A 17,245-nucleotide genomic window follows, 5' to 3' on the forward strand; every position below is an offset into this window, starting at 1 on the left:
CATCTTCCCCTGGACCACCAAAGAGTCCTCCTTTTACAAAGCTTTTTTTTGTTGTTTATTCATTTATTCATATGTGCATACATTGTTTGAGCCATCTCTCCCCTCTGCCCCCTTCCCCTTCCTTCCCACCTTGCTTCCAAGCAGAACCTGGAATTTTGTTGAAGAGAAGACGTAACAAATAATAAGAAAGATACAGCATTTTTACTAGTTTCAGGTAAGGATAGCTATACAGAGAGATTCCTAGCATTGTTTCCATGCACATGTGTGTTACAACCCAAACTGGTTCATCTCTACCAGACCTCTTCACTACTTCCCGGTCATCTTCGCATAGTGACCTCTTGTCAGTTTAAGATTACTTTATTCACTCCTCTACAGTGGGCACATCAAACACTTTCATGTTTTGAGTTTCCTACCATTCCCTATTCCTCCTGTATGTGTTCTCCCCTTAGCGTGTGACCCATGTCCAATAATATTTACAAAGCTTCTTGAAGTTTGCCTATCATGACTTCATGTGCTCATCCTCAGCAATTAAGAACTACCAAGTTTTTGTTGCACTTCAGGTGGAAGGAAGGGGCAAGAACAAAGAGCAACCCCAATGTGTTCATCATCAGAGTTCTCTCCTCTGGTTGTTTATGCCAACCTGGCAGGGGCAACTGCCAAGCAAGTTTGGCTGCCTTAGGACCTTCATTAATACCCAGAAGCTCCTCCTTGATATGAAGGTAGGTTGCATCAGAGTTAATGGTACTATGCCTGACACATTTCCCAGGCATGATCCCCAAACAGGTGTAGCATCATTCAGTCCACCTGGTCATGAGCAAGAATGCAACAGAGGTGCCACTAGTTTGGACCTGAAAATTTCCCCGAATGTTAAAGATTTATACTCCAGAGTGGTATAGTTGGAAGCTGGTGGAACTTTTAAGAGGTGGACCTAGTAGCAGGTCTTCACATCACTGCGGACATGCCCTGGAAGGAGACTCTTTCTGTCTCTTTTGGCTTTCTGGCCATGAAGTGAGCAGTTTTGTTACACCATGTGCTCTCCACTGTGATGTGCTGCCCAAAGGTAACGGGGCCAATAGATCACGGACTGAAACTTCCAAAACCATGACCCAAAATTAATCTGTTTTTCTTTATGAATTGATATATCTTGGGTATTTGTTAAAATGATAGAAAGCAGTGCAATACTTAGCAATACTTTTATCTTAAAAGCCTAAGAATGCTGTTTTAAAAAAATTCAATTAGAAAGGTATCCGGAAACTACCCCCACTGAAACTCTTGTGATACGTGCAAGAGGACGGGGCTGCAAGCAGCAGTCTGACCAAGCAGTGGAGAGCAACACACTGAGACAGTCACCCACAGCCCCACAGCACAGGCTGCCACTGGTGACAGCAGCCGGCTTTTCTTCACCCAGCATGCTTTCCTGGCACCACTGAGGGCCAGAAGAAAAGTGTGCTTCTGGGGGCATGGTGGGTACATGGCAAGGGAGCCCAGGACCCTACTCTGTGTCAACAGAAAGCAGAGCAAGAAAGGAGGAAGAAGAAGGAGGAAACTGATAGATAAAGATAGGGAGAGAAAGAAGACAGATGAACACTTGTGACCCCTTTAATTATAACTGACAGTTACCTGGCCTAGGAAATAGAGATGAAGTCCCAACAACAGAGAATCAATATTTACCTTCTGAATCTTTGTCGTAGGAAACACCATGTGGATGCAAAGAGTAGGGTCAGGAAGCAAAGTTCTTTAAGTGAATGACGATCACATCACCCACTTCAGCCCTCAGGATGGGGCCCAGGAATCCAAGCCAGGGGGGCTTGAGGATCTCTGTGGAATAGGTCCCATCTGTGAAGTGTCTACAAACAGCCTTTTTGTAAATGCCACCTATGCTGTTGGGCCCTCTTTTGAGAAATAAGGTTGTAAGTCTAAAAGTAAGAAGGAAAATATTTTATAATTGAGGATTAAAAAAGAAACCTCAATAGCTTACCTTTCAGGGTTCATAAAATGTTTATATTATGCTTTCTAATTTGATGTTCACCATAATCCATTATCTCTGTAGAGCTGGTAAGAATATTCTTGAAAATTTTACCAAATGTGAAAATGAGGCTCAGCTAGTTAAGTGACAACAAGTCAAAAGGCACACATAGCATCCATAGCCAAACTAAAACAAAATCAAAGAATTCTGAAGTCACACCCCTCTTTTGTCCCTTTTCATTTAACATGCTGTGCACAAACACATCGTGTACTTGCTGCCTTCCAGCACTTTCTAGGTGCTGTGAGGGAGACAAAAGGGTTTTATTCTAATCATGGGAAAATCAAGAATTTATACGAAGTAATATGTGATTGTTAGTTGAGTGATTGATGCAACAGATACAGGCTCTGCTTTTCTAGAAATATAATAATTCAAATAAAAATGTTACTGTGGGAGAAAGACATAAGAAAATATTCCATGACAAACATAGGCATTAAGACGTAGGCTTGGATAACAAGGGAAAGTAAACACATGAAGGAGGAACAGCATGGGCAATGAGGAGGAAGACATGCATGTTGGCAGGGTGGAGAGCAGGTTATAGGATAGGCACTGAACTGAGAAGGTGAAGAGTAGAAAATGTGGGTACACATCAATTCTTGGGGTGGATGATAATGAAAATTTTAATTCCAGATTGAAGAATTTAGAATTTTTCTTGGAAGGCCTGAGGACTCACTGGGGTTTTTCATAAAATAGCTGAATGATAATTGGTATTTAAGGACCTTTCTCATAGCTGTGGTGTACAAATTTTAAGATGAGGGGTAGAGAGACTAGTAAGAGTTCAGAAAGGGGAAGGAAATGGATGGATGTGGAAAAAAACATAATTCTAGGACTTGATGTCCTCCTGGGGCATCAAGGTGAAGGGGATACTTAGTGGGTGGGATCTGGGAGCCTAAGACCAAAGCAGTACTGGTGACATCTCTTTGCAGTGGTTGTTCCAGCTTTTCTTGGGAAGGCAAAGCCCACTGCCACACTCAGTGTGCGTGCATAGCACAGAGTTCTAACCTAGGAAGAACTGCTTCTGCTTGAGCAAAAGCTCCACCACTCCTGTGAAAGCAGCCATCCCAGTGTAGCTGGGTCCTGCCTGGGGGTGAGAAGCCAAGTCCCAGATTGTGACACACTCCTGCAAGTGCACATGCATGTATACTCTCTCATTCAACAGCATTATTTTTGTCAGGCCATAAACTCAGTAATAGGGATTCAGAGAAGAGGACAAGTCCCCTGCTTGAAAGATCTCCCATTCTGGAAGGGAAAGTTATAAGAACACAAACTATGTTCTGGGGCCTCTAATCTGAAGTGGTAGACAGGTCAACAAGTCTGCCTAGAGGAATCAATGTCTAGATATGCTCCCAAAGAACAAAGAGAAGTTACCTAAGCAAAGAAGAAGGAAAAGGCTTATATGGTAGACATTTTGGAATTCTACAAAACCAGCATCCTTCTCCCGTTCTCATTATGTGTGCTTTGAATGGGCTCCCCCTCCAGCTGCAGTGATGGAGCAGGTAACCCAGGCTAACCTATGAGCACACCAAGTTCTCTTAATATATCATTGTCAGGAGAGGATATGATCCAGACCTGGAGAGTTGATGTCATTCATACCCCAAACAGAAAGATTAGTTCAGTGATTAGTTCAGGGGCAGGTCCAGGTGGATAATGGGTTCAATGTGAGGAACTCTAGGGCTCTTTGAAGGATCTTCTGATTGTTTCTTGGGGATGTAGGTCCAGAGCTTCTGACAACCAAGCGACTAGCCCAAGAATAGTTGGCCCAAGAGTTGTCTGTTTCTTGCTCACTTGATGTTTGCTGTTTACCTCTTCACTCTAACCAAGTCCAATTGCTTCCATCATTGTGGGGACGCCTTATCGTGTTTCCCTTTCTCACTTTTTTTCTTTTTGGACAGGGTTGCGTTATGTAGCCCAAGCTGCTTTCAAATGCACACTCCTCCTGCCTCAGCCTCCCCAGCACTGGGATTACAAACGTACACCGCCACATCTGGCCTTCCTTTCCCATTTCTTATATTTTCTATTCTCCTTTATTCACTTCTAAGAATTCAATTATTCATCAAATTCCTTTGAAAAATGTGTCAAATACCTATCAGATGTCACCCAGCATTTCTCTTTTCTATTCTTCTGTGGCCCCAACCTCTTCCTGTTTATTTTTCCTTTTCTGATTCTTTCCAACAAAAATTATCCCCACCTTTCCTAAAGGGTATTGCCCAAAATCTTTAACCAAGTAATCAGGCAGTTCACTCTGTGCCAGGATGAGCAACTCATTCAGTTCTGTCATTCCAGGTTGAATATTAGGGTCATTCTAGGATGGCTAGACTAGTTAGATTTAGAGTATCCTAAAAGATTCACCTATGGCATGGTAGTCTGAAGTTTTGTAAGATGGCTCTAATCTCCTTGTTTCCTCCAGATTGTCTTGCACCAATTTTTCTCCACATCACTCCTCTCAGCACAGGGCACAATGATCCCCTTTGACTTGTCTCTTCTCTCTGAGTCAGAATTCTAGGCAGATGCCTGACTCAGATATTCTTATCTTATAACAGGCCCCAGCCCTAGACATTAACAGGTGGAGCTGTAAATCCACAGATCCATTAATCAGACCTCACCACATTTCTATTCTGCCCAAAGATAGAACCACCTGAGGTAGATATTTGAACCCAAATAAAGTCAGTAGCTACATTTAACTGTGTTCCCACACTGAGACAAGCCCTTAAATATGCATGACCACTCCAGACAGGGACCAGTGTAAAGCCCTGGATTGCTATAGGCTCTTTTCTGCCTCAACAGTGACTCCTGCACACATCTCCTCTGCCTCAGCTCCGGGGTGATCTTGAAGACCATTCAGGTGATTTTCAAGAGCAGATAGCATGCAAGGTGTTGGCTTAGATGTTTAGGATACAAAAATGAGCAAGATATTTCCCCCAATGAGTGTGTTTATGTTCAAGAGGAAGAGACAAAGACATTGATAGTTGCACGGAAGAGACGGCTAAGAATTCTAAGAACAGAATAACATGCTTGGGGAATTTAGGAGTGAGGGAGAGGTGATGGGCACTCCAAGTGGACGGGATAACTTGAGCAAGATGTCAAGATGAAAGGATTAGCAGTCACTTTGGGTAGCCAAAAGCAGCTTTGCATGGCCAGGAAACTTGATGGGAATAGAATTCTGGAGAAATTTGAGTTCTGAGTTAACACATTTAGGCATAATTATATTTGCAATTAAAATTCTCTAAAGATTCTTGATCATGAAAGCATTTGATGTACCCACTCCAAAGGAATTAATACAGAAACTTAAAAGCAACAGAGGTCAACATGAGAAGGGAATCAGGAACCAATGTAAAGATCAGTTAGAGATGAATCAACCTGGGTTGTAATACATTTGCACACAAAAGCAATGCTAGGAATCTCTCTGTATAGCTGTCCTTGTCTCAACCAGCAAAAATGCTACATCTTTCTTACTGTTGCTTATTTCTACTCTTCAATGGAACTGGAGAAAAGCACAGAACAGGTTCTGCCTGGAAGAGAGGGGGAGGAGGGAGAGTGAGGAGAGGGGGTCAGGAAGGAGAAACAACCCAAACAATGTATGCACATGTGAATAAATGAATAATAATTTTAAAAAGAGCTATAAAGGGAAAAAAAGAGAATAATAAAAAAGGAAAAGATTCTTGATCAGGGAAATTTAACCAAATCTGTGTTTTAGGACAATTTTGATGGAAACCCTTGACTTCTCTTCATCATACCTTTTCATATGATTCCTTTCCATCAGATTCTGCTCAGTGGATCAAGCCGTCAATACTGGGTTTCCACAGATGGATTACTGAGTCACTATACCTAACCAAGGCTCTGTTTAACTTCATGCCTGACTTGGGGGATTTTATATCTTGGAATCTGATTCAGCTGAACTTCTCACTCCCCATGACCCAGACATGGTATCTATGTGCCTGGTCTGGTCTGGATAATTTTGGCCAACTTGGCAAATTTCACTATCTCCCTTTACTTCAATGTCATCTATTCCCAAGAGCTCTCCTCTATATCCAAGCAGAAACATTCCTTTGTTGATGGAGTCACAGCAAGTCTGATATCCTCAGTATCAACTAATGGATTTTCATTAGCTTCATTAAGATTGGGAAAAGCCCCAAAGGTCCAAAAACTAGAGATGGTTTGGAGGCTTCCAAAAAAACTAGAGATGGTTTCCTTAAGGAGATTGTCAGATGTTAGTTCATCAGTGAGTCAGAAACAAGCACCAAAGAAGTTCCTACTACAAAACTCCCAGCAGTTTCAACTATGAATGGTCACTTCGCCTATCCTGCAGACTCCTCAGGATAATGGAGTAAGAGGTCAACACGGCAAGTGGCTAGGAATCCATCTTGTGATGAATAGAAAGTGGGACACTTCCCAAATCAAAGAAGAATCAATGAGGCAGATGGAGGAGAAGGCACCTGGAGAGAAGCAGCCAGAGTTTCAACCAAAGCAGTAAGGCTCTTCTTCAGAGCAGCCAGTTCCAGCTTCCTTTCCAGCCTCATTTCCTTTCTCTTTGCCCCAACTTCCAGGTCTTCATGCTTCTTGCACTCTTTGTGGAACACACCACATCCTTTCAGCTTTCCAAGACTTCCGTACATTCTTTTTTTTCTGTGTCTCAGTGACTTCTTTCTCCATCTGTCAAGCATCCTTCAATCTCAGTTCAGACTTTTCCTTTTTCCCTTCTCTTCACACCCACCCCACTGCTCTGATCATACACTACTATGTTACATTTTCCAAAATGCATTAAGGTAAGATATGTACATTTCTGGTTTGTGAGCCTATTGAGGATAAAACTTCTTCAAATGTCTTTTTTTATTACTAATGCTCAGCCTAATTTTCTATTTCCTACTGCCTACTTTTCTATTGCAAATTGACTGAAAGAGTTGGTACTTAATGGCTTTGAAAAGTAAAACAAACAAACAAAAACCCCATGAATTTGCCCCTAGATCGACAAGTTAAAATTGGAATAGTTTTGCAAACTATATTGCAGAAAAACCTATGTTGCCATGTTTGATTCTGATTATCTAGGCCCAGGATGGCAATCAGGTTTTATCTTCTTTCCTAAAACTGATCTGTTGGTAGTGATTGCTTAGAAAAAGAAATCAAGGTTGACATCAACCAGATCAAAAGAATGATGTGATCTATACCAGGTATCTGTAGTGGAGGAGGGGTAGAAGCCCACATAATGCATAGTTGCTCTTCTTGCTCTATGCAGATGGCAGCACACGGCTTCAGGGTCTTTGGGTGTGGCTGTCTCACAACTGACATACCTCTCACTGGAAGAACACACACTGAGCTGTTTTCTCATAGTGGCAATGACTAGGGAATAATCCACCCATGTTCATTTACTAGGTTCCCCTTGTAACCAAACTACACAAGGCATTTTTCCAATGATGCCTGGCTCCTGGGTACAATTTGCGACCATCAGAAAATATCCAGAGAATATGTCTCAGAAATCTAACACACGACATTATAGACTTTTGTTTTCTAGGTCTGCATTCCAAAAACTGACAAAAAGGGTTTACAGTCACCTTCCATTTCTGTAATTTATAAGATAAAGCTTACAGAGCAGCAAAATTAAAAAAGAAAAGCATTTAAGTAGAGCACAGCAAGGTTTTAAAGTCAAGCTAAAAAGTGATTATAACTCTCTTTCTCTCTACCAGCCTTAAACAGACCACCTAACATGATCATATACCAGGTCAAACCCACCAACAACAAAGCCCCTTTGATTTGTTTTGATTTTCCTTTTTTTTCTTTTTGGTGGCATTGGGATTTGAACTCAGGGCCTCACACTTGCTTAGCAGGTGCTCAACCACTTGAGCCACTCCACCAGCCCAACAAAGCCCCTTTGATAAAACTGATCCTAGCCTCAGAGGCTGGCAAACCTTCTGGAATCCTCTACTGAGCCAAAGATGTGAACTGGCTGGATCTCACCACTAAAGGGTCCTAGAATATTACTGGTGAGATAGAAACATCATTTGGGTAGAGGAAATTGACTTTGAAGGTGGAGAGAATCAAAACTTCCAGAACTCTTCCAGGGCGAGTATTGTACAGGATTGGAAAGAAGACTTTGATCAGCTTCTTGAGATGGAGTTTGGGAAATGGGTAGGGAAGGTCCAAACCCTGTAATCCACTAATCTCAGGTGGTTACCAAAACCCACTCCAAGAAGGATCAGTCCAGTATAGTGCAGGTTGGACTCCTTTGTGCTGCAGCCAAAGAGAGGTTAAGAGCTTCTACTAGCAGGTCTCCTCCCTTCCCCAGCCTCTTCTTCAAGTAAGAGTTGAACAAGTACTTTTGCAGATATCAGTTGAGTGAATCCTGTACTATTTATCTGCCTAGGCACCGGATTACTAACCTTCCCAGGTCACTCGGATTTGTCAATCCTTCCCTACGCTTGATGTGAAGTCAGCAGGGGAAGTTACTAGGATGGAAGAGGAAGCCATAGATTGAGGACCCTTGTGGAAGAGCCAGGGACGTGACTGTCCAGAGAAGGACATGTACTCCCGGAATCACAGGGCCAGACCTCCCAGAGGCAGCAAAGCTCTCCCTTCTCTCAGCTTCCTAGCTTCCAATCTACATAATGGGACCAACAAAACAAGACTCCTGTTTCAAGGGTCAGAGAAGGATTGTAATAGCAAGGATGTGGAAGACAGAAGTGTTCTTCAGCCAGTGACTGAGTGAATGCAGGATAGCATATTTATGCCACATAGGCACCAAAACAGCAAATCGCATAGCACTATGAAGAGTATTGTACACCTATGTGTGTGTTTAAATATATAACTATATGCAAAGAAAACACCTGCGAAGTGGCCAAGAAGCCAAGAAAGTGTAGCCTCTGGACCAGAGGACTGAGACCACAGGCAGGAGTGAAAAGGGATGAGTTTACTCTTGTTCATCTTCTTTTCTGCTACGGGTTGTTTACTTTTTTCCAATGACTCATTTTCATAGTAAAAGGATAATAAACTCACATTTTATTTAGGAAAGGCCAGGCTGTTTGGCCATTGAGGTGCCAACGTTTTCTCACACACCTTCTAACCTCTCAAAACAAAGCTGTGTGGTTGAAATCAGTTCTCCTGATTTCACGGGATTGGTCTCCTGAGTGGGGAGCACAGCACCTGCTCCCTAAATTGGAGGAAAGAGAATTTCCACAGCCTCTGCCTTGCAAGTCCCCATTCAGGCAATGGGACTGAGGTCCTGGGCCCATCTGTGTACATCCTGGGTTCTCGTGGCTGAGCCTGTGTGTCTACCCAAGAGCAAGAGCTGGCTCTCTTCTGCTCTTTGAGGCAGAGGCCTACATTCCCCTTATAAAAGAAGGGGGGTTAAGTTTGGATCCCTAACTTTGTAACAGAAGCTGTTGCATTTATCATTCTCAGGTGCAGCTTAGGACAGTCATGTAATATACTCTAGCCAATGGTACATAAGCAGAAGCCACTCAATGGTGCTTCTCTCCATGTAGCTGGCAGAGACCTTTTTTGTCTTTTGCTCTTCCCCTTTATTCATAACTGAAGTGAAGACATGATGACTGGAACTCCAGAAGCCATTTTGAGATAATGAAGAAGAGGATCACACACTAGGGATGGTTGAGTGAAAAGCCAGAAAAAAACCTTGGACCCTGATGAATATCTATCTTTAGATATCTTTTGTGTAAGTAAAAGAATTTTTCTAATATATTTAAACCACTACTTTTTAGTCTTCGGCTAACTAGCAGATGAATACAACTTCTGATCAAAAAGAGGAGGAGGAAAAGCAGAGTAAGAAATGAGCCATATGCAGTTGCCTAATTATCACCAGGGTAGGCAGCAGTTGTCTCGCTTTATAGATGACACTGGGTCACCCAGTAAGGTAGTGACAGAGCAAGGATTAGATTCAATCACTGATATGTTATCTGAACTCAGCCTGTTGGGCAAAAGGCTATAATGAATTATTCATAGGTCCTGGTCAGTCCAGCAGGCTCTGAGGGAAGCCCCACCCACTTCTCTATCCTGTTCTCCCAGCACATGCAGGACCCAGGTCATGAACACACACACACACACACAAGCATACACACCTGCAAATGCATGCTGAACATTCATGCTCCCACTCTCACGTGCACAGTGCTGCTTTTAACCTGACCCCACCCCTGCCTGAGACTTCTCCATCACCTCCAGGAGTGCACTTGTTATCATGACTTGTCTGCCGAAGCCACCCAAACAAGAGACAAAAATGGAGCATTGGAGGGACAAGTACTCACTGATGTCCCACAACACTTATTGCATATGCTGCATATTTTAGCATTGTCTTCTTTTGCACATTGCTAGACATGTGTCAGTCTTATCACCTAAATAGCTAATAGTTGTCCCTACAGGGATTAGGTTTTCTAAAGCAGTGGTTCTCAAGTGTCTACCCATGTACCATCTGCATCAGAGTCATGAGGGACATTTGCCAAATGTTTAGGTTCCCAGGCCCCATTTCAGGGCAACTGAGTCAGAATTTCTGATGGCAAGGCCATCAGCTTTTTCCTAAGCTCACCAAATGATTCCTGTGGTAGAGCTTTTCAGGACTTGCCATCTCCTTCTTCTTTCATCCCAGCAGAAGTAGAGTGCAAAGATCTTGCCTTTGTGATTAGTTGGAGCCATGGGGTTTCCAGCAGATGGGCTATGAGTGGAAGTGACAGGACTCACTTCTGGGTCAGGACATTTATTTGTCCTTATACCTCTGTTTCTTGGCTACCAGGAAGCCTCCTGTTAAGAGAATGAAGCCTGAAGATCAAAGCAGCTAGGAATTCTGAGTGCCCAGAGCAACAGTTGCCCTGAAGTAACGTGAACTCCACTGGGTAAGAAATGACCCTTTTGTGATGTAAGCCCCAGAAATTTGGGATTTGTTTGTTATTCCCACATAACCTGACAAATTCTGAATACACAATTCTAGTGTGCCTCCATGTCTGGAAATCACACTTCTATCATATTTAGCAAAAATATAAAAACCATAGTTAACTATTTGATTTAAAAATGTTGAAAGTAAAAAAAGAAAGTGGAGAATTAAAAGAGAAAGAGCAGATTTTGGGGGAAATTATTTGTTTATTTAGAGTCTATGCAGCAAACTAGCTCTAAGAACACATTATGCATTAGAAACAGTAGGAAAGAAGCTCTGTTCCTATGAGTACTAGAAGGTACAACTCTTGCCCAAGAAACAGGACAGGAGTCACTCAAGGGAGCCATGTGTAGGGAGCTGCACTCGCAGAGAACCTGGGCTGCTCAGCATTATTTACAGAGTAGCCACAGGAAGGGGCAGACCCTTCACTCTTCCCACCTGCATTGCTACATTTTGACTCAAGCTCAGGAAGTGTTTATTTCCTGCTGGAAAGGAATCCATTAGACTTGGGAAGATTCACATTAGCAACTCTCTTAAAGGGAAAGCAGGGATTTAGTCCGTCACATTGCCAAGGACAAATTGATCAGGGTCAGAAAGAGCCTGCCTGTGGAGATCATCTGAACAGTGCCAATGTCCAGGCAAGATTCTGAGGAGTTTGTAACTCACCAGGTATGTACACCTCATCAGCAATCCCTTTTCCTGGATTTTTTACGGGGATGTTTTCCCCATCATTTACAATGGAGCAATTGTTGAGCATCTATGGGACATGAAACTAAAAACTGGGGCCAACATGTATTAATCTCGGTCCCTGAACTCCAGAGACTTACTTACCATCTGGTTGGAAGATCAAACCACATGCATTGGAGAATACATGTAGCAAAACATAATTTCATATGTTAAGTGCCAACAATGTTTTACAGATCCCGAATGTCTGGTGGCATAGGATGTGGGGTAAAGATAAGCTAAGAAGTAATGTCAGAAGAAGGTGGGGCACAGCAGGCATGTGAGATCATTGTAGTCACAATAAGAACACAGAAAGTCATCTGAGCTTGAGAAGGGATATTGCTCACTGAGGAGAAAACAGAACCAGGTTGAGAAAAGTACCACTTGGCTAAAAAGGGTGGAGACAGAATTACACACGAGAACTCAGAAGCCACTCCTTCCCTAGTTAGATGGGGAATTTTTCAAGCATTCCTTATTTCCCTGGCACCAGCTATGCCTTTGGTCCTTCCTTCTTGCACTTCATCTCCACCAAAGCCCCTCAGAACACATAGAACTTGTGTTAAAAACACATCTGCGCAGTGAAGGAAAAAGAGAACTAGCTTGTCCCAACTTCCCCATTGCGGGAAGTGACCCAGTTTCTCTGAACTCCAGATTCCTCTGCTGTAAACCAGTGATCACAATAGAGCCATCATAAGGATTAAATGAGAAGAGGTGTGATACTCAGTCAGTGGCAGTTATAATTTCTGGTAAAGCTCTCTTAGAAAAGGGGGAAAAGTAACCACTTTACCCCACAAAACTGCTCTCTCAAACCCCTTGAAACGAAACCCCTACCATTTATTATGGAAATGAAGGTAGCTATTGGATTGAAGTGGCTATAAGCCAAGGAATGCTAGAAACCATCCCAAAACTCCAGAGACTCTCTTAGAGACTCCCCTAGAGCCTCCAGTGAGTTATAGCTCTACATGAGATCTTCATTTCAGACTTGTTGCCTCCAAAACTGCAAGCAAATAAATAGCCTTTGTTTGAAGCCAATAAGTTTGTAACCATTTGTTACAGCAGCCCTAAGGCAAGTATCACTATCCCCATTTTATTTATAAGAAAAGTGAACCAAAGATAGATTCAATTACTTGCCTAGTAAGTGGAGCAAGAATTCTAAATTTGTTGATTGATGCTAGAGCCCCACACTTCACGAGAAAGGTGGGTGCTTTGGTACCTCTGATAGACCGCTGCTGGCTAGGAAAACATTCCCTATGTCTCCTGGGTCCCTTGACCATGAACAGAAGATTGTTGACTTCTGCATGGTTTATGACTAGAGCACAGTAAGGACTTGGGGACACTTAGCTATTATGTTATCTGTGTATTCTCCAGATCCCATCAAGACCTTAGGACCCTGTAATAGGAGGAGGGAAAAGGAAGATGGGGACCAAGAGGTTGCTTATGACTGGTGGGAAACAGGAGAATGGAGTAGGAGGAGGGGCAAGGACTGATAGCAGTCTTATATTATTATTCATGCTCCCCTAGAAGTAACAGAATTGAATCCCACTTTTTTTTTTAGACAGAAAAGCACATACTAAAAAGCTGCATTTTAAAATCCCCTTGCATCTATGCATATCCAGAGTGATGTGGGCACAATTGTTTGGGTAGGGTTTCCATGAGAACCCTTTAAAGAATTGATACAGCAGAAACTGTGCCCATTCTTTTCCCTTCTTTTCCTTTCTGGAACATAGACATGCTGATTGGATTTCCAAGAGTCATCTTATGACTGTAAACATCTTTGGGGAAAGAAGCCACATGCTAAGGATGATTGGGTCAGAAAAATAGAAAGTACCTAAGCCCCATCCCATGATGTTTGACGTGGATATGAGAGAAGTTGAGATTTGAAAGTCATAATTTGTCTAAGACCAAGCACTAATAAGATGATGCCTTTTCCTTTAATTTCAAAGCTTACAAAAACCTCTCTATCTCCTACTTGCTTCCCCTCAATTGGCTCTTGTTTCACAGAGATAATATGGGTCTCTCCCTCCTGGTCCATTATAAGGCCTCCTCCTTGGGAGCACTGAAAACTTCCCACCAACTGGACTGATGTGGTAATATGGTTAGGTAAACTCTAACAGACCCTACAAACTTGGGATTTGGGCAGTGGTCAGCCTCACTCATTTCCAAGGACAGTTCTGCCCATGAGAACATTCACAAAAACCTGCATTTACTGGGAAGAAGCCTGCATGTATGTTGGTTAATTCATGAGGTCTAAGGTGAAAACTGTGGCTTTAACTAAGTGACCCCACTCAGGTCCCATTAAAGACCAGGCTTTACCACTGAAGCACAGTCACACCTTAATTAAGGACTTAATGAGCCTAAGCCTTACTGGCATGAATGGATCAAAATGCTGACACCATCCCCAGGTAAATCAAAGAAGCCTGGTGTCCTCATTAAGCCCAGTGAGGAAGAGAAGGCAGAGGAATATATTTAGCTGAAGAATTTATTTCTAAATAGAATTTAACTGTGAAATCCTATACTTTCAAGGGAATATTAGTGAACCCAGACTCAGTTATATTTTCAACAGTAAGATCAAGCAAAAGTACCAAGTTGGAAAGTTAAATTTTGAACCATCTGGCTACTATATGGTCTTGGTCAAATGTTTTCAATTTATTTCCTATCTCACCCTGTGAATTAGGATTTATTAGGGTCTTTGTAATGCCAAGTTGTGGTTTCCAAATGTTTTTACGTGAGTTCAAGTTTGACACTCACCCTCATGCTCTCCTAGTTTTTGCCCCATTGCCTTTATTCAAATCTAAAGCAACCAGAACAACTAAATTAAAAGGTGATTCATTTTTGCTTTAGTGATTTCAAATATCTGGCCTTTTGCTCTATCCTCCATGGGATATTTCATTGACAGAGTTCAATGTAGAGAAGAGGGGTTATTAAATATTTCTGGACCTTCTCTTGTGTCATCATGGTGCTTTTACTCCACATCAGAGACGACTGATGTACTTCAAACAATTTCGAGAGCAATAAAGACAGAAGAAAAATACCGCAACCAAGTGTGTGATAAAGACCCCAATCAAGTTAGCAAAGAAACAGATCAGAATGAACCAGCATTGTAGGGAAAAGCTTTATGCATAAAATAAAGAATTAGAGATAGTTCTTAAAGGACAGAGAAAAAAAGTATAGCTAAAGAAAAAGAGAGAATACTCCAAAAATTGTCACATCCCCACTATCATTCCTAGGCCTTCTCTAGCTTCAATCCCTAGTACTAAACATTTGCAGGTCATTTCTCCTTTCATCACCTTTGCAAAAATCTTTCCAGAACTGGCAAGTCAGGTAAGATTTTTTTCATTCAGTTTCAAAAATTATCTCCGATGCTTTGAAACTGTACTTCAAGTAACTTCTAATGATATTTCAGCTGCCTTGCTACACAAATTAAGGAAAGTGATATTCAGGGAGATGGTATGACATGTTCAAGATCACAAAGCAAGCTGAGGGAGATGAAGAGCTAGAGTCAGGTCTCTTGATTACTATTTCAAGATAGTTCCACTCGCAGTGGACTCTCTGAGTCCTCTACATATCAGGCATTTGCCTAAATCTAAATATTCAAAATAGCAGATTGTCAGGAATGCAGTCACTCATTCTGAAGGAAGTCGAGGCATGATGAAATCATTAAAGATGGTTCCTTTCTTCTCCTGGAACAACACAGAGCACACAGACTGAACTCTCTATATGGCTCTCCATCACGGCATCTTCATGTGCACCTGAAATGTGTATTCTGTAGATTCCAAGCAAGATTAGCAGCCTACTACAACCAAACCTCCTGAGGAGCTTGCCCTGAGCCACCTGCCACAACCACTAGAATCTTCTAATGTACATTGTAGACTCACCTGGGCTCCTTAATACTAAACATTTGTAGGTCATTTCTCCTTTCATCACCTTTGCAAAAATCTAGAACTGGAAAGTCAAGAGTTAGCAGAGAGCTCTACACAAATGCTGTCCTTCTGCATACCAGAGGAAAACATCTGGGGATACCTATGGATGAGATATCTTAGCATGCCACCGTCTTCCAAAACCAGGGATCCACTGATATGGAACCATAGCATTTGTGAACCCATCTCATCCAATCTTATGTTAAAGTAGCTGTTTCCATCATGCTTATTTTCTTTTTCACCATAAGAGTTTTCACACATTTTGTTGTACTTTTTTCAAAGCACTGTCTTCTGGCTGAAATGATCAAGAGAAATCCCCTCACTTCTTCCTGTACCCAGCTTTGTGGAAATAGTATTCAAGTATTTGAATATTTAAAGCACTTTTCGGGTTTTGAACAAACCCATGTAGCCAGCTTAGTCACAGACCATTGGTGATTATTTTCAACATTTCTCCAGGGAGATTGTCAAGTGAGATTAAATGTACCTGTGGTAAGAATTAGGACTTTCTAGAAAGTTCTAACTACTGGAATTGCTGGCTTACCCCAAAACTGAATTTAATTCAATGGGAAAGAATCCCCTTTACCAAGAAACAGGTAGGAGACAGAGGAAACGTGGGCTCTGGAGCCAAGACAATGAGTTGGTGCAGCTATTGACCCAGTAAACTCCAGCACGTGTTTAACCAGCATCTGTTCCTGGTTTGTGAAATGGAAATAGTAACATCTGCAGGAAGTAGTGCATTAAAAGTCCCAAGTGGAATTCCTGGTTCAGAATAAATGCCCATAAACAGCTAAAGGACATGGACACTTTAAGAAAAAAGTTGAATTTCGGTGTTTTTTACTCACTTTTACAGAGAGGCAACCCAATAGCACTTTTAGCTTGAAGACTGTACTCACTCTGCTCAGTGTACATGTTTTGGACATTCTGACATCTTATGGCTGCTCATGCTGACCCCTTTCTACCGGCCCCCCTCTGAGGCAATGGAGCTCTATTTTTAGAGATGGCTATTGAAGTTTTGTCACATAGTTTGTCACAGTAAAGATCACCACCACCACTGTTGCTGAGGTGCGGGGGGGAGTGTTGAAAGGAATCGAGAGTTTTCTCTGGAAATAACCCTACAGATATTAAATTTCCCAGTATAACACATAAGGAAAAGTCCTTGGCAGGCTGGTTGGCAGGAGCACCATCACTGTTTATAAACAAAACATGTCTACGCGGCCTTTGCTGTTGGAAAGGCAGGCAGCTCTGGAGCAAAAGCAACTGCATCTTAGGTCTTTCCTCCAGGGGGACCTGGCTCTTAAAGACTGCTGGAAGACCCTGTGCATTCCTGAATTTTACCAACTAACCTCATGTTTTGGAAATAGAATGTGAATGTTGAATGTAATGGGCTCTGCCTATCAGGAAAGAAGCAAGCATTCAGTTACCCAACAGTGGTTGTCAAATCATCTCAGATGTGTCTTCTGCAAATCACAAAGTTGAAAATACACATGACAGCTTCTAGACCCAGAAGGTGACATCATGAAAGATGGAAGATATTTAAGGCCCCAAACCCTGGAGGGAAGGGGAGAATCAAGAGCTATTTTCTGCAAAAGTTAAAAAACAGGGGATTTGGACACTTCAGTACCATCACACCCAACTAAGCCATGGGCTCTGAAACAGGAAATTGCCCTCAGAATGAATGAATGAACAAACTTCTCACCATGCAAAAAGCCATTTTTA

At 42.1% G+C, this 17,245-nt stretch overlaps 1 protein-coding gene across 2 annotated transcripts in view; it reads right to left on the reverse strand.

The window, feature by feature from the left end:
- Positions 1-17,245, reverse strand: part of LOC109679280 (ferroxidase HEPHL1-like) — a 54,424-nt gene that overhangs the window by 36,468 nt on the left and 711 nt on the right. The window contains exon 2 of one of the 2 annotated variants that reach the window (XM_074082035.1): positions 1,672-1,916. The exons of the other annotated variant lie outside the window; for it this stretch is intronic. The gene's annotated coding sequence lies outside the window, so the exon portion shown is untranslated. The remainder of the gene's footprint in view (positions 1-1,671; positions 1,917-17,245) is intronic. 2 annotated transcript variants of the gene reach the window in all.

The sequence above is a fragment of the Castor canadensis genome, chromosome 1, assembly GCF_047511655.1.
Source record: "Castor canadensis chromosome 1, mCasCan1.hap1v2, whole genome shotgun sequence".
Lineage (NCBI taxonomy): Eukaryota > Metazoa > Chordata > Mammalia > Rodentia > Castoridae > Castor > Castor canadensis.